Here is a 24,183-nt window from a genome sequence, read left to right as displayed (position 1 = left end):
ATTAATGTATAGGAATGCAAGAGATTTCTGTGCATTAATTTTGTATCCTGCTACTTTGCCAAATTCACTGATTAGCTCTAGTAGTTTTCTGGTAGCATCTTTAGGATTCTCTATGTATAGTATCCTGTCATCTGCAAACAGTGACAGTTTTACTTCTTCTTTTCTGATTTGGATTCCTTTTATTTCTTTTTCTTCTCTGGTTGCTGTGGCTAAAACTTCCAAAACTATGTTGAATAATAGTGGTGAGAGTGGGCAACCTTGTCTTGTTCCTGATCTTAGTGGAAATGCTTTCAGTTTTTCACCATTGAGGACGATGTTGGCTGTGGGTTTGTCATATATGGCCTTTATTATGTTGAGGTAAATTCCCTCTATGCCTACTTTCTTGAGGGTTTTATCATAAATGGGTGTTGAATTTTGTTGAAATCTTTTTCTGCATCTATTGAGGTGATCATACGGTTTTTCTTCTTCAATTTGTTGATATGGTGTATCACATTGATTGATTTGCATATATTGAAGAATCCTTGCCTTCCTGGGATAAACCCTACTTGATCCTGGTGTATGATCCTTTTAATGTGCTGTTGGATTCTGTTTGCTAGTATTTTGTTGAGGATTTTTGCATCTATGTTCATCAGTGATATTGGCCTGTAGTTTTCCTTTTTGTGACATCTTTGTCTGATTTTGGTATCAGGGTGATGGTGGCCTCGTAGAATGAGTTTGGGAGTGTTCCTCCTTCTGCTATATTTTGGAAGAGTTTGAGAAGGATAGGTGTTAGCTCGTCTCTAAATGTTTGCTAGAATTCACCTGTGAACCCATCTGGTCCTGGGCCTTTGTTTGTTGGAAGATTTTTAATCATAGTTTCAATTTCATTACTTGTGATTGGTCTGTTTATATTTTCTATTTCTCCCTGGTTCAGTCTCGGAAGGTTGTGCTTTTCTAAGAGTTTGTCCATTTCTTCCAGGTTGTCCATTTTATTGGCATAGAGTTGCTTGTAGTTATCTCTCATGATCCTTTGTATTTCTGCAGTGTCAGTTACTTCTCCTTTTTCATGTCTAATTCTATTGATTTGAGTCTTCTCCCTTTTTTTCCTGATGAGTCTGGCTAATGGTTTATCAATTTTGTTTATCTTCTCAAAGAACCAGCTTTTAGTTTTATTGATCTTTGTTATCATTTCCTTCATTTCTTGTTAATTTATTTCTGATCTGATCTTTATTATTTCTTTCATTTTGGTAACTTTGGGTTTTTTATGTTCTTCTTTCTCTAATTGCTCTAGGTGTAAGGTTAGGTTGTTTATTTGAGATGTTTCTTGTTTCTTGAGGTAGGCTTGTATTGCTATAAACTTCCCTCCTAGAACTGCTTTTGCTGCCTCCCATAGCTTTTGGGTCATTGTGTCTCTGTTGTCATTTGTTTCTAGGTATTTTTTGATTTCCTCTTTGATTTCTTCAATGATCTCTTGGTTATTTAGTAGTGTATTTTTAGCCTCCATGTGTTTGTATTTTTTACAGATTTTTTCCTGTAATTGATATCTAGTCTCATAGCGTTATGGTCAGAAAAGATACTTGATACGATTTCAATTTTCTTAAATTTACCAAGGCTAGATTTGTGACCCAAGATATGATCTATCCTGGAGATTGTTCCATGAACACCTGAGAAGAAAATGTATTCTTTTGGTTTTGGATGGAATGTCCTATAAATATCAATTAAGTTCATCTTGTTTAATGTATCATTTAAAGCTTGTGTTTCCTTATTTATTTTCATTTTGGATGATCTGTCCATTGGTGAAAGTGGGGTGTTAAAGTCCCCTACTGTTATCGTGTTATTGTTGATTTCCCCTTTTATGGCTCTTAACATTTGCCTTATGTATGGAGGTGCTCCTATGTTGGGTGCATAAATATTTACAATTGTTATATCTTCTTCTTGGATCATTATGTAGTGTCTTTCTTTGTCTCTTGTAATAGTCTTTATTTTAAAGTCTATTTTGTCTGACATGTGAATTGCTACTCCAGCTTTCTTTGGATTTCCATTTGCATGGAACATCTTTTTCCATCCCCTCACTTTCAGTCTGTATGTGGCCCTAGGTCTGAAGTGGGTCTCTTGTAGACAGCATATATATGCCTCTTGTTTTTGTATCCATTCCGCCAGTCTATATCTTTTGGTTGGAGAATTTAATCCATTTACATTAAGGTAGTTATCGATATGTATGTTCCTATTACCATTTTCTTAATTGTTTTGGGTTTGTTATTGTACGTCTTTTCCTTCTCTTGGGTTTCCTGCCTAGAGGAGTTCCTTTAGCATTTGTTGTAAAGCTGGTTTGGTGGTGCTGAATTCTTTTAGTTTTTGCTTGTCTGTAAATGTTTTAATTTCTCCGTGGAATCTGAATGAGATCCTTGCTGGGTAGATTAATCTTGGTTTTAGGTTTTTCCCTTTTATCACTTTAAATATGTCCTGCCACTCCCTTCTGGCTTGCAGGGTTTCTGCTGAATGATCAGCTGTTAACCTTATGGGGATTCCTTTGTATGTTATTTGTTGTTTTTCCCTTGCTGCTTTTAATATTTTTTCTTTGTATTTAATTTTTGATAGTTTCATTAATATGTGTCTTGGCATGTTTCTCCTTGGATTTATCCTGTATGGGACTCTCTGTGCTTCCTGGACTTGATTTACTATTTCCTTTCCCATATTAAGGAAGTTTTCAACTATAATCTCTTCAAATATTTTCTCCATCCCTTTCTTTTTCTCTTTTTCTGGGACGCCTATAATTTGAATGTTGGTGTGTTTAATGTTGTCCCAGAGGTCTCTGAGACTGTCCTCAGTTCTTTTCATTCTTTTTTATTTATTCTGCTCTGCAGTAGTTACTTCCACTATTTTATCTTCCAGGTTACTTATCTGTTCTTCTGCCTCAGTTATCCTGCTATTGATTCCTTCTAGAGAATTTTTAATTTCATTTATTGTGTTGTTCATCATTGTTTGTTTGCTCTTTAGTTCTTCTAGTTCCTTGTTAAACATTTCTTGTATTTTCTCCATTCTATTTCCAAGATTTTGGATCATCTTTACTATCATTACTCTGAATTCTCTTTCAGGTAGACTGCCTATTTCCTCTTCATTTGTTTGGTCTGGTGGGTATTTACCTTGCTCCTTCATCTGCTGTTTATTTCTCTGTCTTCTCATTTTGCTTAACTTACTGTGTTTGGGGTCTCTTTTTCACAGGCTGCACGTTCGTGGTTCCCTTTGTTTTTGGTGTCTGCCCCCAGTGGGTAAGGTTGGTTCAGTGGGTTGTGTAGGCTTCCTGATGGAGGGAACTGGTGCCAGTGTTCTGGTGGATTAGGCTGGATCTTGTCTTTCTGGTGGGCAGGACTGCGTCCGGTGGTGTGTTTTGGCGTGCCTGTGACCTTATTATGATTTTAGGCAGCCTCTCTCCTAATGTGTGGGCTTGTGTTCCTGTCTTGCTAGTTGTTTGGGATGGGGTGTCCAGCACTGTAGCTTGCTGGTCGTTGAGTGAAGCTGGGTCTTAGCGTTGAGATGGAGATCTCTGGGAGAGCTTTTGATGTTTGATATTACGTGGGGCCAGCATGAATCTTTTGGGTAGACATTTTTGTTTTTCTATGAAGGCAGGAGCTAAAGCATAAAATTATGTCACCTGAGAAGTGATTAGGGAATTTTTCTTCTTCTTCTTCTTTTTTTTAATAGCGGAATTTTTCTTCTTAAACCAAATGAATGCCCAACCAGACCAGCTTCCTAAAGTGAAGTGAGAACTGCTCAAGCTGTGCCTGGGAATATTAATAAAAGGAAGAGATGCCTTTGCCCACAGCTTGTCATTCCAGTGTCCCCCAGCCCTGCAGGCAGCAAAGACTGGAAGCATTGGAGATCCTTAAACCTCCGATTTAGGAGGTTGAAGCCTGCCATCTAGTGGCTACTCAGTAGAATTAACCAACATTTTGTTAAGTTTAAGCATGGCAACGGTTGGAATATACCGAGGTGTTACTAGCATGTACTCACAAGTGCCATCTGAATTTGGGCTGTGGTTATTCTGTAATAATACCAAGAACTCTAAAGCTTGAAAATGACTACCAGCACATCTTTGTCTTTAGGAAGCAGACGAGAAGGTGGATGCTGGAGAGGGTGGTATACTGTGCTGTCAGGTTCCTCCCCTAGAATCTGTAATGCTGAAAAGTGGGACCATCTGGAATGCCAGTGACTGCAGCCACCTCCAGTTCTAGACAAATTGGTAATTTCTTAAAGCGCCCTTCTGATGAGCAGACAAACTTCAGGCTTGTTAGCTAGAGTGTCATTTGTGGGTGAACCTGGAAAGATCATAGCAGGTGATGCAGTAGAGCACCCAATTCACGAGGTTGATCTGTGTATTGGGTGCTCAACACATGAAAAGTCATGATGCCTGCTGGTGGCTGGGCTATTTCCCTTCAACCTGGACAATGGGGATGAAAAAAAAATGAGAGCATCTTTAATCGTTCCCTGTGGCTTATGATTTTAAGGGTTAGAGAACACCTGAAAGGGTTTGCTTTGAAAAAAAAAAACCTATTGGGTGGATTTCAGTGATTTTTATCACAACCTGCTCCTGCTTTCTGCAGGTTGTAGGAGTTGGAAAATGATAGGGGAAGATTGTTGCTATGATATATGCAATCTATCCGAAGGTCAGAGCATGGGGAAAAAACGGGGAAATTGGGCTTACTGAGATCCCAAGTTCACATAAGAAGTAAGAGCAAGGTTGAGGAGATGAGTAATTTATGCATGAGCTGCATAATTCTTTTCAGTTTTCCCATCTGTGAGCTGGAAATGAAGGAATGATCAAATTTGCCAACTGATTGTCTTCCCATGATGTTAAGGTGGTGGGACAACCTCTAAGGGTGTTAAGAATAGCACTTAAATATATACTCTATTTAAAGCGGTTCGCTGACAGATGACATATCAGGGCCTTTCCTTTTTTTTTTTTTTTTTAAATAGTGCCACCTGATTCAAGTTGGGAACAGAAAACCACCTTGAAGTAAATGTTCCTTGTTCTACAAAAGATGCTTGAGTAGGTTCCCTTGGTTATATAAATGTCAGACAAGTTGGCCTCCGGTCCCAGGAGAAGGGAGTAACAAGACATCCAGTGCTTTGAATGGTTTAGAAAAGTTTGCCTCACATCTGGTGTGAGGAATGGTTGGCGCAGAACAGCAGCAGGAGGGCTGTGTGCTACGTGCAGTTGTGTGGTCAAGTCAGATGAAAATTAATTAAATACTCTTTGGATTTAGTTGCCCACTCCCTGTTTTCAAAACGCTCATCTTACCTTGGCTTTTGTGCCCAGACTCTCCTGCTGCTTTCGCCTGCTTCACTGGCTGCTTTTTCCTTCCCTCCTTTGTAAGATCATGTTCCTCCACCATCTGCTGGTGTTCCTCAAGGGCTTGGTCCCGCTAAAGCATTTTCAAAACGGTAAAATCAAGTCTCACATAAATGGGAACGGAACACGTCAAAGATTTTATGTAGCCCATTAATGAATGAAGAAACCAGGAAGGTCTTAAAATCAGGTTCAGGGAGAATTTGAAAAACAGACATATATATTCAGGAATGCTGAAATGAATTTGCTAATAGATGCAAAATGGTTAATATAGAACAGTAAAACGTAATTCTTGGGGGCATCTTTTCTACAGGGTAAAAATCAATTGTATCTCTATTGGGACAACATTTATTCACCATGCTATGGACAAAAATCATTTGCATTGCTATCAGTTTTCTACAAATAACCTCTATCCCTAGAAAGTTGTAAAATAGCCTGGCCAATAGGAAGACAATGAAAGGTGCATAGCTCTACAGAATCAGATAATCCCCAGAGGGTCCACTGGACAATGCCCAGAGCTTAGTAGTCTCTATGGCCCATTTTTGAGGTTTTGATGATTTTCCCCAACACTCCTGAGCTCTCTAATCATTCTGTGTTCTTTCTGGGCAACCTCACCTAAGCCCTAGCTTCAGTCGCCTCCAACAACAGCTGACTTTCAAGTTTATATCTTTGGTCTAGTGCCCTCAGGTCCAAACCCGTGCATCCGTTACCTGACAACTCCCCTTAGATGTTTTTGAGAAGGTAACTTCCCAAAGTCATTTAGCTTGTTAGAAGAAGAGCTGAGGTTTGAACTTGGGACTATTCGATTTCAGAACTGGAGCTAGAAGCCTACAACATTAACAGGCGGTAGTTTTGAAGTGTCCAAAGGTAAGGGGCTGGAACCTAGGCAGTTGACCCCTTCTCCTTCTGTCCTATAGTGGTGGTGCTTCAGGGTGGGTGGGGGCCCCTCCCAGGGCCTGAGAGTGGGCTCTTGTCTAACACTCAGAAATGAATGGTCCAAGGAGACACAAGTACTGACAGAGCAAAAGACCTTATTGTAAAAGGGTGCTGGAGGGGAGAGCAGAGGCGTGAGGGAACCCCGGAGAATTGCTCTGCCTCCTGGCTTGCAGTCTCGGGTTTTATGGTGGTGGGGTTAGCCTTCCGGGTTGTCTCTGGTCCATCATCTTGCTCGTGCCCATATTTGGTCTCGCCAGGGCCCTTCTTGGTGGCACACGCAACACTCAGTCAAGATGGTTTCCAGCGCAAGCGTTTCTGGGAGGTTGGCAGGACATATCAGGGGCTGGCATCTCCTCCTTCCTTTTGGCCCCTCCCAAATTCTTCTGGTTGGTTTTGGCGGCAGCTGTCAGTCCCTTGTTCCTTATTGGGACCTCCTATTATGAGGTAACTCACTCAAGCGGCTATTCTCGTGCCTGGCCAAGGCGGGCAGTTTCGGTCAACAGTTTCCTACCAGTGAGGGGTGTCCTCTGAGGAGGAGAAAGCTGGAGACATGGACCTCGCTGATTCTCTGGCTGAACTTCAGATAAGAGACCGTGCTGCTGGCTGTCCCTGGTGAGTGTTGCCACTCCCTGATGAAGAGGCAGGAGTAGGCGATACCTTTTTTCTATGGTTCAGTTTTCAGACGCTTGTGTTCTGGTGTGGCGCCCTTGATCTAGCTACCTGTTACTTTTTCTTGCGTGAGAAAGAGGCCTCCAGCCTGGGCGGAGGGTAGGAATAAAGTGTGTGTGTGTGCGCGTGCGCGTGTGTGGTGGTGGGGTTCCCGGGTATTCTGAGGGTGTTCCACATCTTCTACCCTCACCCCGCTGACCTTGGTTTCTGCTGCCCTCTCCCTTTAACTCTTCCCTCCTTCAGTGTCCACACTTCCCTTCAGGAAGAATGAAGTCTCAAGCCCCATTGAGCCCTAACTGGTCTCACAAGGTTAATAGCAAATTTTGACCCAAGTAGGTGCTCATTTCTTCCTGTGTGGTATTTTTCTTCTCTTTCTGCCTTCCCAGCCCCAAACCCAGAGACTGTTCAATCAGTGGCTGATGAGATGAAAACAACTGACACAGAGGTGAGGATAGCCAGTAGCCATGGCCCTCGTTCAATACCTGTGGAAAAAGTAAATTTCTGCCTGGTAGAAACTATGTGAGAGCTATTCTTAAGCCTGCTTTCAGACACATCTAACTACTTGCTGGCTCTTCATCCTTTTCTCTGCCAAGGAGTCGTCATGTACACAGTCCCTGCCTTACTGGCAAAGACCATCTCAGTGGGGATTTTATTTACTTTATCAGGAGGGCGAGAGGAGGATGGGTCAGGTTGCCTGGCCTTGGTGTTGACACAGAAACCAGGGAAAATGCATTGTGCTGAACTTGGTGTTCCCTAAATTGTAAACATTCTTAACACAGCATTCTGGAAAATAAGTTCTAGTGAAAAGAGAACTGTAAACTGGGGAACTGAGGGACTGAACTGGAAGGGGCACTCATTTTCCCCAGTTGCTCAGGTTACGGACAAACCATGTCACAGGTCACAGAAACGGGCTCTGCCACAGGCTCATCGAGGTGTGGTCGGTAGCATCGCGAACCGACCACAAGTGCCAGCACAGGTCCACTGAGGGCAGTGGGGCAGGGGTGGGAGGGCCAGCCTTGTCCAGGTAACTCCTCTTCCCAGACCTTGGGCCTGCCCAGGGCTGTGCCCCCTCCCACTTTGCTGGGTGACTCCTAGCTGGGGCTGGCTCTCAGGCCCCAAGTATACTTTCAGCCTGCTCTTTCTGAGAACATTTCTAGTCTTATGAGATAAAGGCTTACCTGCAGCCAGAGAATCCTACACACACCTCCTTTGAACTCCTGCCACTCTGAAAAGCCAAAAACATCTGCCCACAACACATCGTTTTGGAGGTCTCTTTTCCCTTTCTTTTCCATCAGAACTGTCTGAAACCACTTTCTACCTTAGACGAAACTGCTATCTGGTGCAGTACTTCAAGTGCGAATGCCTTAGAAGCCACCTTTAATTCTTTTGAGTTAAAGAAAAGAATACTCTTTTTTTAGGGTCTTTCTCTAGGAATGAGGTGATTTCCTCCCCTACCAACTCTTTCCCTACCTTTTCAGCAGGCTCACCTTCTTTTGGTTATACTTGGTGAAAAGGAGGCTTTTAAAAAATATTATTAAATGGAGGTTATAATTCATATGTAATTCATGCTTTTCAAGTTGTACCATTTAGTGGTTTTCAGTATATTTCAAAGTTGCGCAACCATCGCTGCAATCTAATTCCAGAAAGTTTTCATCATTCTAAAAAGAAACTTCATACCCATCAGAGGCCTCTCTTCATTGTTCCCTCCCCCCAGCTCCTGGCAGCCACATTCTACTTTCTGTTTCTGTGGGTTTGCCTATTCGGGACATTTCATATGAACGGAATCACACAATATGTGGCCTTTTGTGTCTGGCTTCTTTAATATTTTTAAGGTTCATCCATATTGTAACACGTATCAGTATTTTATTCTTTCTCATTGATGAATAATATTCCATTGTTTGGATATACCACATTTTGCTTATCCACTCATCAGCTGATGGGCATTTGAGTTGTTTCTGCTTTTTGGCCAAAAGCAATAAGGCTGTGAACATTCGTGTACACATTTTTGTGTGGCGGTATGTTTTCAGTTCTCTCGGATATCTATCCAGGAGTGAATTTCCAAGATCACATTGTATTTTGTGTTTAACTTTTTGAGGAACTGTCATACTATTTCCCAAAGGGGCTGCATAATTTTATATTCCCACCAGCAATATGAGAGTTTCAACTTCTCTACATCCTCCCTAGCACTTGTTCATCTTTTTGATTATAGCTATCCTAGTAGATGAGAATTATATCATCATGGTTTTGATTTTCATTCCCCTAATGACTGATGATATTGGGCATCTTTTCCTGTGCGTGTTGGTCATTTGTATGTCTTATTTGGAGAAATAGCAAAATGATTTGACCATCTTTCAATGGGTTGGATTTTTGTTGCTGAGTTATGAGTTCTTTATTCTCTATACAAGTCCCTTGTCAGATACCTGATTTGCAAAATTTTTCTCCCATTCTGTGGGCTTGTCTTTCACTTTCTTGTTACTGTCATTTGAAGCATGAAAGTTTTAAATTTTCATGAAATCCAGTTTATCTATTTTTCCTTTTGTTGCTTGTTCTTTTGGTGTCATGTCTAAGAAACCATTGCCTTACCCCAAATCACGAATATTTATGTGTATGTTTTCTTCAAAGAGCTTTATAGTTTTGGCTATTAAATTTAGGTCTTTATACCATTTTGATTTAACTTTTGTGTGTGGTGTGAGATAGGATCCAAATTCATTCTGTTGCATGTCCTAGTACCATTTGTTGAAAAGATTATTCTTCTCCACTGAATTCTCTCCCCTTATTGAAAATCAATTGACTGTAGGCATATGAGATTATTTCTGGTCTCTTAACTCTATTCTCTTGCTCTATATGTCTATCCTTATGTCAGTAGCACACTGTCTCGATTACTGAAGCTTTGTAGTAAGTTTTGAAATCAGGAATTACTAGTCCCATCCAACTTCGTTGTTTTTTAAAATCGTTTTGGCTATTGTGGGTCCCTGTCATTTCTATGTGAATTTTCGGATCAGCTTGTCAATTTCTGTGAACAAGGCAGGAATTTCTATAGAGATTGCATTGAATCTGTAGATCGATTTGGAAGAAATTGTCATCTTAATAATAATGTCTTCCCATCCATGCACATAGGATGTCTTTCCATTTAAGTCTTCTTTAATTTTTTTCAGTGATGATGTGTTTATATACAATGTAATGTGCATATAGGTCTTGCACTTTTTTGTTAAATTTATTCCCAAGTATTTTATTTCTTTTGATGTTATCGTAAATAGAACTGTTTCCTTAATTTCATTTTTGGATTATTCATTGCTAGTGCATAGAAATGCAATTGATTTTTATATATTGATCTTATATTTTGCAACCTTGTAGAATTTTTTTTATTAATTCTGGTAGTTTTATTGTGGATTCCTTAGGATTTTCTATGTTCCAGAGCATGTTGTCTGTGACTAGGGATAGATTTACTTCTTCCTTTCCAACCTTGATTCTGCCTTTTATTAGGAGGCTGTTTTTATAAACAGTCTTGCTCCTACTATCCTCCCCTCCCCCATCACTGCTCCTGTCTCCTCTGGAGCTGTTGACCTCTCTCAGGATCACATAGCACAGCAAACAACTTTAAACTTGGTATCAGACATCACTGTCCTAAAGACCATTGACCATCTCCCTACGGGGGATTTCTCCCTGGCCAGTTTTCTCTTCTGATGGCCCCAATGCCTGGGGATCTTCTTGAGCCTCTTTCGGTCTTCAGGTTGCCTTCATACCTCTTCCATTTTCAGTCAAGTGCCTTATCTTCTCTCTCTGGGGTGCCCTCAAAATTTTCTTCACCTTACCACGCAGAGCAGTTCAACTCTCATTGTCTCACACACTCCTATCCATTTACACTCAGGTGTCTACAGTAACAGCAAAATTTTTTTTAAATGAACCAAAACCAGGCCCCAAATACAAACACCCCATTAAGATGCATCAGAGTATTTTTCTAAACTAAAGAATTTTCTCTCTGCAGAGGAATTTTTCTTCTCCCATAGAAATCAGAAGTAGCTACCATCAGTTTTGCTAATGGATAGTAGTCCGCCCCGCCCCACTACAGCGAAGTTAAAACCAGCTTTTTCTTTTTTGAGAGGCTCTAGTTTGATAAAAGAACCATTTTCTGGGAAATCAGAATATCCTCAGATCGCCAGGTCTTACACTGGGAGTCTGAAGGTGTCAGTGCTCAAGCGAAGCAGGATGATGCTGGCAAGTGATGTGAATCTGCAGGGTGTAGAACAAAGAAAGTGCCTGCCACCCAGTTCTACAAGGATCAGGTCATTAGCCCCTGTAGTTGCTGACCTTCAGCACACCCTGAAAGGGATTCAGGACAAAAACAGGATGAAGCATCCCATGTTTTGGGTAAATGAGCTCCTAGCTAGTTAAAATGCATATCTAAGGAAGAATTTCAATGACCCCAGATTCTTGCATCTTCCCATATAGGGATAAGCACTAAAATCATGAACTTGAAATATCTGGGGGTTTTTTTTGTGATTAACAGTAACCTTTTACCAGGATGTATCCTTGAATACATATAATTCCCAGCCAGAAAAACTCATATACATCCTGGCTCCTCCCCTAACCCTTTGGAGCAGGTCCTCAGAGCTATCTGAGAGGCTGTCTTCTGGACTATAGTCCTCAGTAAGGTCCTCAAATAAAACTGAAAGCCACAGCTCTCACGTTGTGCATTTTTTGTTTCGGTCAACAACGGCATAACTCAGATCCTCTGCATGTTACGTGATGGGGAATTCAGGGGTGTCCCATGTAGGGGGTCTCCTCTCAGGTCCAGGGCAGAGGAAACAAAAGTTAATACTGACGAAGTAGTTAGGAGTTTGGACTCCGGAGCCAAACTGCTTGGGTTCAAATCCCAGCTCTGCTACTTAATAAATGCATGACCTTGGGCAAATTACTAAACCTTTGCTATAATTCTACCTCACATGAAGTTCTCTTATTCATACCTAAACTTTTTATCTGTAAAATGAAGATAATAATAGCATCTTCCTCACAGGATTGTTATGAGGATTAAATGAGTTAATATATGTTAACCTCTCAACACAGTTCTTGGCATGTAACTAAGAAAGTGTTAAAACAAACAACAGTTGCGAGAACAATAATACCCTGATGTGTATGAGGTCTTCTTTTCCAGATTGTGAGTTTCTAGATAGGGAGAGACTGTGTCTTATGGAACTGTGCATCTAGCATCAGTGCCTGGCACATAACAAAGACCTTCATCAAATGTCTATTCTTGATGGAATGAATGAAATTTTTAGATCCACTCAGAGAGCGATTCCTTAGGCTACAGATCAAAAGTAGACATTATCAAGCGCCTTTGTGAGCATCCTTGGGTGAAGTGTTCTCAAAGCTGCCAGGGAGTGTGTGGATGAAATGTTACAGAGATTTAAATTTCAGAAGTTAAAGAAGATGCTGTAATTTAGAAAGAATTGTCCAGAGAGAAGAAAAGAAAAACATTAAGCAATGTAAGAATAAAGGTCTTTATTTCAGGGGAAGGAGAGTCTGTAATAGTAAGATGAAAAAATCCCACTAGAATAGGGATTGGCAAACTTTTTCTGTAAAGGGCCAGATAGCAAATATTTTAGGCTTTGTGGGCCATGCAGTCTCTGTTGTCACTACTCACCTCTGCTGTTGTAGAGTGAAGCAGGTAGAGACAGCATGTAGACCAGTGGGCCTGGCTGTATTCCTATAAAGCTTTATTTACAAAAATAAGAGGTGGGCTGGATTGGTCTTTGGGCTGTAGTTTGTTGACCTCTGCGCTAGAACAATGTTGGGAATGAATAAAGGAATATCAGTGGGACTGTGACAGCTGGAGAAGCAGCTTGCACAGAATCCTTTTTGAGAGAAGAGGATGGCCGCCGCAGTATCCTGGGGAATCCTTCTGCCATATGTGTAGCTACAGGGAGCACTTAATACGACCACTTCAGTCTTAAATGTGGTAAATATGGAGAAGAGTAGACAAAAAACATGCAACACCATAACTTTTTTTTTGAAGTGAAAGGACAATTCAATTGGATTGAAACCCATTTATATTAAAAATAGAGAGAACAGATAATCCAAAAGAGAGACTCCATAACTTATTTCTATTTATCTCCAGAATGGATTTTATATCTATGTTAAGGAAGAGACTTATGACCTGGGAATTCACGGAATTTTAAGAACAATAATGAAGCCAAACTTGAAAATGTCTCCAGACTGCCACTTCACATGCCCCTCCGCCCCCAGCATCCCCCCGCCCCGGCTTCCTTCTCCATGCTGTAGGGATGCTTTAACCCCTCCTCAGGCAGGATGGGACTCACCCAAGATGAGAGTGGTTCATTGGACAGCCGAGAAGTACAGCCTCTCCTGGACCACATGTCCATTCAAGAACTCATAATCTATAAACCAATCTGGAAACCATTTTCTTATTCCTGAACAAGGTTTTCTTTCTATGTGACTCCCCCCTGGCAAAGAATGGACGAAGAGGGAATGGACTGTTTTACAGAGGCAAACTATTACTTCCTCACAATTCCGTTCTATAGAATGTCCCTACGGCACCTTGAATAAAGAAGCTGAGGATAAAAAAAAAAAAAAAAAGAAGCTGAGGATATTTGGTTTTAGCTCTAATAATCAGTTCTGGCATACTAATTTCCTAACCATTGGAGTCTCCATGTGGTTGCTAAGTTTGCTGCATCACAGAAGAAATATACCTTCAGCCTGTTGTATAATTATCTCAGGAATTATAAAGGCAATAAATGCATGATTCCTTTTTTAAACTAATGCATTAGAGCAGAGATGCATAATTGGTACTTTAATGATCTAGTGGCAGCAAATTAGATAATAATGTGATTACAAAATGACAATTACTTTTGGCAATTAATTGGCATCACCTTTCTCACTACATTGCTCGGGACTCTTCATTCCAATGAGAGATAGGATTGTTCTAAGCCTGAATGGGAGCTATGGGGAAGCGTTAAGTTAATTACTTAACAAAACAAGTGGTTGATCTTGATATTCTTGATCAATGGGTCTTTGGGGTTTAATAACAACAACAACACACTATACCTTTTCCCCTGAATAATACCCAAATGATGTATAAACTTTTCGTAATGTAATTACTGCCCATAAATCACTTCATTTCTGAAATATGGTGGCATCTGACGGGATGAGATTGCTTTTTTCACAATCCCATTAGTTTAAGAAGGAAAAGAAAAAAAATCTTGCCTCTAATAGGGAGGCAGGTAAAAATGGAAGGTGATTTCATTACATGTTACATGCAAACTGGCTGAGAAAGAAACAAAAATGTCTCATATCTTTCCGAGAAAAAAAAAAGACATAATGTTGCAAAATACTTTTACATACACAATTAAATTTAATCCTCATAGCTGTGTTTTGGTAGTAGTGGATTTATAAGAATTGTTCTAGAAAATGTAAATGAAGTGGTTTATATCAACCAGGTGAAATTTCTGTAGCCTTTCTATATTTGATGGGGCTTTTGACCTGTGTTTAATAGATTAAAAAATTTTAATATGCAATATACCAAAAAATATTCTTACAGTGTTTTGATTAAATAGTTATAATTATTGACAGTTAAACTTATTTTGAAATTGGAAATTTCAACATTACACTATCTGTTGCTAACTCGAAGCTATATATTATGTCTCTATTGAATTTCACTACATGCCTCCTGTTCTCTCCCAAAACTGAATAATGAGATTAAGCATCTCTCAATAATGAGAGCAAGACACTGTATTGACGGATTTCTAACTGCTCAGCTCTATCTTTGATGTGGTTTTTTTTTTTTTGTATACGACTCAGAGTCTCTAAAAAGTTCTTTCTGCATTTTAATATCTAGCACCAGACACTGTATTATAAGGCAACTGAGAACACTGGCAGAGTGAGAGCTGAAATTGAGGCCACCCCACAGGACCTTCAGATCTTTATTCGAAAAGGCCATTTTGCAGGGCTAGAGAGATGGTGCAAACCTGGGGACACTCATATGTGGAATTCCAGTTCCAAGTACCCAGAGTCAATGCATAAAATCAGTCCTTTGTGTTTTCAAGTTCTTGGATGCAGGGTGAATATTTACGACTCCGGAGACATACACAGCACTCACTCATTCATGTTTTTGTATATCCAACAATTATTTATTAAATACCTATTATGTTCCAGGCAGTGTGTTAGCTACTGGGCATACAGAAGTGAACAAAGCAACTACGGTCTTGACTTTCATAGGGAACACAGCAGAAAGGAGAAGACAATCCCATTATTGTTCTGATTATAAATGAACTTTAATCCAGATGGAACTGGTTGGTTTCTCTCTTTGTTCTCTTTCTTTCATGTCTTCCCTTCCCCTCCATTTTATTTCCATCTCAGCCTCCTTCTCCCTTTCTTTCTGTCTCTTACCCATGGGGTTTTGAAAGTTATTCTCAATGTAATACAGATTTGATGTCATTTGGTTTCTTAGATAATGTTAATTTGGGGATGTGAGATAACAAAGTCCTGGGGACCAGCTATATTTTATATCTAATTCACATTCCTTTTTTGAGGGGTTTTAGGTTTTCTGGCAGTATTGAACATCCCCAGGAGGAATGTTAGTATTTAAGAATACCTTTGCGAGTTCCTATTCTCCTTTCCTTCATTTATTTTTAACAAAGGAGGAATAGAAAGAAAGGCCAATATCTATTCCACTGAATAACTACCATTTTTTGAACTCCTACTGTGTGCCATGTACTTTCTGTATGAGACAGCATTGTTATCCTTTTTCTATAGATGAAGAAATTGAAGCTGAGTAAGGTTTGGTAACTTGCCTAGGGACATACAATTTGCATGTGAAGGAGCTGGGGTTTGAACTCATCACCATGAGAATATAAAGCCCTTGTTACCCTCACCAATTGCTGTGGCTTCTAGAGCCCTTAAGTGACCTTAAATCTGCAGCTTGATAATTTGGACTCTTCTTGTTTCCTTCGAGTAAGGATACAAATGGTAGATGCCTTTCCTTTTCCCCTGTCTATGAGACTGAGTTAACTACCTTTTTGGAACATATGATCCACCTGGTGATTTTGATTTTGGCCTTAATCCTAGAAAGAACTGGTTCCAATCATGGTACAAAGTCTGGCCATGTCTTTCAAGCTGTGAAGAAAAATGAAAATTTTATTTCCTCTCTTTCTGGGATACTGAGGGAGTTGACCCCATCATTAAAGTGTGTTAGGAACACAGGGTCTCTATAGATTCTATCTTCACGTAACATTAGCTGCCACCTTTTGCAGGCAGAAAAAAATGAGGTACTAAGGCATAACCAAATTAATTTTACATCACTCTGGAGTTAGTGATTAGTTGCGCGATTATAAAGATTGTATTCCTGGGGTTATCACATAAAGATGAAAATATTTTTAACAGAATGATGGTGTTGGTTGCACTGATGTCTTTTGAAGTTTTACCATCATATAACATTTCTTAGAAGGTAGTCATAGGGCATTTGTAAATAAATATCACTGGCTGCACATATTTTATTTTAGGATCATTGTTTGCTTACCATGAAAATGAAGGTTTTGAAGTCTGCTCAGCTAGAAAACTGTATTTGTAGCTGAATAAAAGCTTTTAACTCTTGATATCTTGCCTTTGGTTGCTTTTATGCCTGTTTGCAATAACTTCCCATAAGATCCATGCAAAGCAAGCCCTAGTGCCAGTAGATAAGGTGTTTTAGAAGTTAGAATTAATTGCAGAGGGCTAAGTGAGACACAGTGTTCACTTACTTCAAGGTTTGTCTGGAAGCTCAAGGTTATATGCCTGAAACTGCTTACAGTCAGTTATTAACAATGATCGCTCAAACTATGCATGCTGGAAGCAATTTCCTGAAAAAGCTACACACACTTTTAATATACTTGGAATATAAGAAGAATTCATTCATTCACTTATTCATTCATTCATTTTCAACAATGATTCAATGAATGCTTATTATGCACTAGGCACTAGGATAGAGATGAAACAGAAGAGAACAAAACAGTCATGATTCTTGCCTTTGTGGTTTATAATATAGTGAAGAAGATAGAAATTTAAGAAGTAAAAGAATAATGTAGACTTGCGAATTATGATAAGAATTCTGAAGGGAAAGTATAGGGTTTTAAGAAAGGAAACCATAGGGTGGTCAGGTTGCCCAGTGAGAAGTGAGGAAGCAAACACTGCAAGTCGGGGGAGCAATGCTGAAGTGGAGACTAGCTTGGCAAATGCAAAGAACTGAAAGAGGCCAGCGTGACACAGTGGGTGAGGGGGACAGTGATGCTAGGATGAGGCATGGAGGCATGTAGACCTTGGTAAGGATTTTGGATTTTTTTCCCAACAACCTTAGGGAGTTGTTAAACAGGCAGTGATGTAATCTGATTGGTGCTTTAAGAATATCACTCTGTTTGCTATGTGGATTTGGAAAATGGTTTGGAGGGGGCAAGAATAAAAACAGGGAGACCAGTTGTAAGTCTATGGTCGTAATCTCGGTGAGAGATGGTAGTAGCCCAGAGTGGTAATGAAGGAGATGGAAAACAGTGGTAATGAAAGAGATGGAAAACTCTGGAAATATTTGGAAGTAGAATCAATAGACTGATAAGGGATTGGGTATGAGGCTGGTAGGAGACAGAGAGACTGAACCCTAAATAATAACTTTCAGATATTTGGCTTTAGCAATTGGATGGATGGAGATGTCATTTTACTGAGATGGAGAAGATTCGAAGAAGGGTGGCTCTGGAGCAGATGATTAAGGACCTAAGTGTTATTTTAGCTTTTTGTAGGTACTCTTTATCAGATGAAGGATGTTAATTTCTTTTTCTAGTTTGCTACCAGTTTTTTTTTTTTTAATCATGTGTATTGAATTTTATGAACTGCTTTTTTCTGCATCTACTGGATGGTCACAGGATTCATCTCCTTCATTTTATTAATGGAGCAGATTGCATTGAATGAGTTTTGAATGCTAAACCAACTTTGCAGTTCTTGCATTTCCAGCTTGGTTGTGATGTATTGATATAATATTTTTCACACATTGCCATATTTGATTTTCTAGACTTTGTCTAGATTGTTTTTAAAAAATCAATGTCATAAGTGAGCTGGGCCTCTAATGTTCCTTTCTTGAAATGGCCTTGGCCAGTTGTTGTATCAAGATTATTCTGGCCTTAAAAAAATGAACTAAATTTATGAGTAAGTCTGGCTAAATGTTGACTCTTAGAGGAAAACATAGGCAGAACACTCTGACATAAATTGCAGCAAGATCTTTTCCAACCCATGTCCCAGAGTAATGAGAATAAAAACAAAAATAAATAAATGGGACATAATGAAACTTAAAAGCTTTTGCAAAGCAAAGGAAACCATAAACAAGAAGAAAAGACAACCCTCAGAATGGGAGAAAATGTTTGCAAACAAAGCAACTGACAAAGGATTAATCTCCAAAATATACAAACAGCTCATGCAGCTCAATATCAAAAAACAAACAACCCAATCACAAAATGGGTAGAAGATCTAAATAGACATTTTTCCAAAGAAGACATACAGATGGCCAACAAACACATGAAAAGATGCTCAACATCACTAATCATTAGAGAAATGCAAATCAAAACTACAATGAGGTATCACCTCACATGGGTCAGAATGGCCATCATAAAAAAATCTACAGGGGCTTCCCTGGTGGCTCAGTGGTTGAGAGTCCGCCTGCCGATGCAGGGGACACGGGTTTGTGCCCCGGTCCGGGAGGATCCCACATGCTGCGGGGCGGCTGGGCCTGTGGGCCATGGCCGCTGAGCCTGCGTGTCCGGAGCCCATGCTCCGCAACAGGAGAGGTCACAACAGGGAGAGGACCGCGTACCAAAAAAAAAAAAAATCTACAAACAGTAAATGCTGGAGAGGGTGTAGAGAAAAGGGAACCCTCATGCATTGTTCGTGGGAGTGTAAATTGATACAGCCACTATGGAGAACAGTATGGAGATTCCTTAAAAACTAAAAATAGAACTACCATATGACCCAGCAAACCCACTCCTAGGCATATACCCAGAGAAAATCATAATTCAAAAAGACACATGCACCCCAATGTTCATTGCAGCATTATATGCAATAGCCAGGACACAGAAGCAACCTAAATGTCCATCAACAGAGGAATGGATAAAGAAGATGTGGTACATATATACAATGGAATATTACTCAGCCATAAAAAGGAATGAAATTGGGTCATTTGTAGAGACATGGATGGACCTAGAGACTGTCATACAGAGTGAAGTAAGTCAGAAAGAGAAAAACAAATATTGTATATTAATTTATATATGTGGAATATGAAAAAATTTGATATAGACGATCTTTTTACAAAGTAGAAATAGCGACACAGATGTAGAGAACAAATGTGTGGATACCAAAGGGGAAAGGGGGAGGGTGGGAAGAATTGGGAGATATGGATTGACATATATACACTATTGATACTATGTATGAAATAGATAACTAGTGAGAACCTACTGCATAGCCCAGGGAACTCTACTCAGTGCTCTGTGGTGACCTAAATGAGAAGGAAATCCAAAAAAGAGGGGATATATGTATACGTATAGCTGATTTACTTTGCTGTACAGTATAAACTAACACAATATTGTAAAGCAACTATACTCTAATAAAATTTTTTAAAAATGTACTGAAGAGTGATCTTTCCTTTTCTCTTTTCTGGAAAAATATGTGGAAAAATTGGCATTGTTTCTTCTTGACATATTTTGTAGAATTCACAGCAAAGCCATCTAGGCCTATGGGTTTCCCTGGGCAGGTTTTTAAGCAGTGAATTACTTTTTTTTTTTTTTGGTTTGCAAAGGCTTTATTTCTGAATGTATGTGTGATTTTAACAAATACTTTCAATAAGCAAAACTGACAATATTACATAAGTACCATCAATAATATAAGATAAAGTGCCAAATTATCTGAAATCAGAGTATTCTGGATAAAACACTGGGAAGAACAATGGCTTCCCCCCATATAAAAAGGCACAACAGCACCTCTTTTCTATTTGCTTCTCTTCAAGTGTTCAAAATGGTAAGAACGTTTTCCATGACACTGGAGGCAAGAGTTTCCAAACAGATTTACCTTTAAAAGCTCAGAAATTGGGTTCAGGTGACATTTTATGAGAACAATTCAGGAGACCAAGCACTTTTAGTTTCAGGCACTGAAGGTGACCAACCTTCTGAAAATGGAAGGCAACATTTGACTTCTGAATGCGAAGCAAGTCCCAAAACCGACTCCTTGAAAATCCAGCCTAACCCTGTACTGTTATAGTCAGGAGATTTCTGTTCTGCTGCTGTAAGCATATTCTTCAAATTTAACTTTTTCTTAATTAAGCATTTATCAGTTCTTTGTTTGACATATTTCAGTTTTTTTCTTGGTAACTCTTTTTGATCAGGAGAATTATAAGCAGCTGGGCATTTCCTTAGACCCATGGCCTGGAATCCAAGCATTTCTGAAGGAAATACTTTTTGTGTGGTAGGAGGGACCCATTCGTCAACATCAGTTTCAAGGTACTTAGCAACAGGACAGTTGTTGGAGATCTCTGGTTGTGTAATACTAGATATAGTAGGGCTTCTGGATTTCTGGCTGGTTGTCTTTATATTTTTTGGACAGCTTGGGGTGGTTTGCTGTGCATCATTTACAGTGGAAATCCTTGTCTTTTTATAGTTAGCATCAAGGTCCAAATAAAAGGCAGGTAATTTTTTGAAAGCTCCTGTCATTCCATGAATTCTAGTTTGGTGGAATCCTATAACTGGAGTTGACTGTGAACATGGAACAAAGTCTTGGCTATCTTCAAAATCATATTCTGAATCTGACTGAAAATGAGGTGGAGAGGGACATGTTTTTAGATACAGAGAGGCAGATGTGTTTTGCAAGGATAATTTTTGTGAAGACTGGCTGGAGTTTTCAGAGAATGATCTCAATGAAAAATCAGATTCTGTATGATGACTTTCTGCCGAAGACTTTCCCCACTGTAACAAAATATCCTGTGACTTTTTGGTCATTTCTGTTGCCATGTCCATTTCTTTAGGACTATCATCAAAGAGATCAGCAGAAGCATTGTAGCCACCTTCATGACCAGCAGAACAGTTTGCTGTTAGGTTATTACCAGTGTGCTCATAAGACATTTCTTTCAATGCGTTCGTACTTCTATCTGGCATACTGCAAAGAGCTTCTAAAGGATATGTGAGTTTCCTGCAAATTGTCAAACTGTCACCCTGGTTCTTTGGCCGCCTACAGTATGGTTTATTTTCTAAGTTGTGAAGGTTGGAAACATCATTATACCTCCTAGAACTCAAAGTTGTCAACTTTTCACTCATTTCGGTTAGTGATTTTTCTCCACATCCATTACAATATTTGCCATTGAGACAAGAATGGTCAGTCTCTGAAGTATCGTGCTTAAGTGAAATTTCAGCCTCATGTGGTGGAATTCTGGTAGACTTAAGAGTAACTGTTGTGCCTGAGCCTTTTGAAGATGGAAACAGAACTGACAGATAAACATTTGGTAGAAGATTTTCAGAAATGCCTCTTTCACTACTACTTACAGAGATAGTCTCTGCTGTGTTCTCTGGTTGTGACTCCTTATGAACGCTAGGACTTGGATTTGCTTCACAGTTGGAAAGGAAGTTATTTTTGCTGGAGTTTGCTTTGACTGTTGCTTGTGGTGATCTTAAGCCTACAGGTGGTGCATGCAAGGATCTAGTAGTTCTCTGTGGAGTCACGGATATCCTGCTGTGGTCTGCATGTAATTTACTGACGTCATTATCTAGATGACATTTCCTGCTACTGCCATCTGTCTGGGTTATAGCAATCTCACTTTCGATAGCTGCCAGAAATTTGTTTAGGCTTTCAGAGAGTGGAAGGTCAGCCCAGATCTCAGGGTCACAGTCCTGAGAACCCCCAGCTATCTCTTCAAGTCTGAGTGATGAAGGTGGACAACACACAGATCTCTCCTGAAAGCTAGTGGGGGTATCTACATCATGATACTGGTGACATGTTAGCTCACGCTGGGAATATATATTTTTAACTTCCACTGCACTGTGGAAGGATTTTGTATTACTTGGCTCAAGGGGCTCTTGCACTTTCAAAGGGAATAAATTAGAACCAGGAACTCCAATTTCATGATGATTGCTATGAACCGCACTTGGCTGATCAGCTTGTAAGCCAAGTTCTTCACCCAGCTTTTGTGCTGCACTATTTTGATCCATATAAGAAACAGGGCTCCATAAACCCTGAATGGTATCGTGGCAGCTATTGGAACCAGTGGCCTCTGCAGAGGAGATGCACATTCTGTTCTGGTGAAGAGTATCAATGGCCTCGCTTTGTTCTGAAGCTGAAAAATCATCATCATCTGTTAGTTGTGAAACAACGGAAGTGAGTTCAAGTGATAGCTGCCAGAATCCTGAAAAATCATCGCTGCCATGGGACTCAAAACAACAAGAACTGCTGTCAGGGCCACATATGCTGCTGACATCGCTATTTGAATTTTCTAAAGCAAGTAGGTGGCTATTAGGTGCCTGGGAGCCACAGCGAAGTTTCCTGATATCAGAAAGCTGCAAAAGCCGATGGAAATAGTCAATGACATTGAAGCCTACGACACCTGGGTCTGGTAGAACAATCTGGCAAGCTACTAGCGCTTTAACTTCTCTCTTGTGGTCTGAGCACTGCTCTAAGAGGTTACTGGAACCTGAACCTTGTCGATGTTGGCTTTCAAAATTCGTCACTCCAAAAATAAAGCTTTGTCCAACAAAGCAAGTTTCAACTGCTTTAGTTAATAGGGTCTGAGCTGCATCACTGTCCAGTGTTTCTGGAATTTCATTACGATCTTGAATGTACCTGTGCAAACCAGTTGCTGTAAGACCAAAAAATGCATCTAAACAGCTTCCAAATACAGTAATACCAAATAATTTGTTTGATTCTGCAACTTTTAAGGCAAGCTTATATCTGTAACTGGCATTTTCAGTTTCACCAGTAGAGCCACATTTTGGACAATTAGACCTTTTGGAGACCAGGAGTATTCGAGAGAAGCACTTTTGACATGAAGGATATATAAAACTAGAATTCTGGAGAGCAAGAACTGAGGCAAGAAGAAATTTTCTTCTTCTATTCATGTGTCCTCACTGTGGTAGGACTGTTTAAAAGAAACGAAATTGGTGGGAAATAGTTCTTTTCAGTTGTTTTTGTTGGTTCTACCCCCATAAATCTTAAAGTTTCATGAAGATGGAGACCTGGTCTATCATGTCACCTGAGGCACAGGACGGGGATCCTTGCCCTGCAGTGAATTACTTTTTAAATTACTTTCAGTTTTGCTAAGTTGTGTGTGTGTTTTATGGAATATACCATCTAATTCATCTAAATTTTCAAATATTGGCATGTAGTTAAAAAAATATCTTATTATTATTCTTTCATTGTTTGTAGGATATGCAGTGGTATCCCCTTTTCATTCCTGACATGAATTATTTGTGCCTTTTTTTGAAGGAGTATTACCTTATTAGTTTTTTCAGCAAAACTATTGTTTTCTTGGATCACCTCCTCTACTATTCTATTTTCTTTTTCATTAACATATGTTCTTATCTTTATCATTTTCTTCTTTCTCATTTCTTTGGGCTGAATTTTCTGCTCTTTTTCTAGCTTTTTGATGTGGATACTTAGTGCACTGATGTTCAGGCTTTCTTCTTTTCTGTTGTATGTCTGTAGGGCTATAAATTTTCATGTAAGTGTGATTTAAATATGTATTTTAAAAAAATCTTTGGGTTAATATTTGTTATATAATTTCCTTTGTGATTTCTTCTTTGGCCCATAGGCATTTAGAAATTTACTTCTTAATTTCCAAATTGAGGGATTTCCTACTTGTTTGGCTTAATTCCACTGAAACCAAACATATTCTGATATGATTTTGATTTTGAAATATATTGAGACTTGCTTTATGGCTCTGAATATGGCAATTTTGGCAAATGTTCTGTGTGTCCTTGAACAGAATGTATATTCTGTAGTCATTAGGTACACTGTTCTATAAATATGTCCACCAGGAAAAGTTTGATTGTATTGTTTAGATCTTTGGTGTTCCTACTGAATTTTTTGACTGCTTGCTCTACCTATGAGATAGGTGTGTTAAACTCTTCCAGTGTAATTGTGGATTTGCAGACTTCTCTTTCTGTACTTTTTTATATGTTTTGAAGCTATGTTCCAAGGAACAAGCAAATGTAGGACTGTTGTATCTTCCTGGTGTATTAACCTCTTTATTA

General features: G+C 39.4%; 1 pseudogene; it reads right to left on the bottom strand.

Moving 5' to 3' along the window:
- Positions 1 to 20,055: 20,055 nt before the first annotated feature.
- Positions 20,056 to 23,049, bottom strand: LOC115852413 (DNA damage-induced apoptosis suppressor protein pseudogene; annotated as a pseudogene).
- Positions 23,050 to 24,183: the final 1,134 nt, after the last annotated feature.

Source organism: Globicephala melas, chromosome 2, assembly GCF_963455315.2.
Source record: "Globicephala melas chromosome 2, mGloMel1.2, whole genome shotgun sequence".
NCBI lineage: Eukaryota > Metazoa > Chordata > Mammalia > Artiodactyla > Delphinidae > Globicephala > Globicephala melas.
Note: the sequence above shows the minus strand (reverse complement) of the source record. Positions and strands in the feature narration are given on the sequence as shown.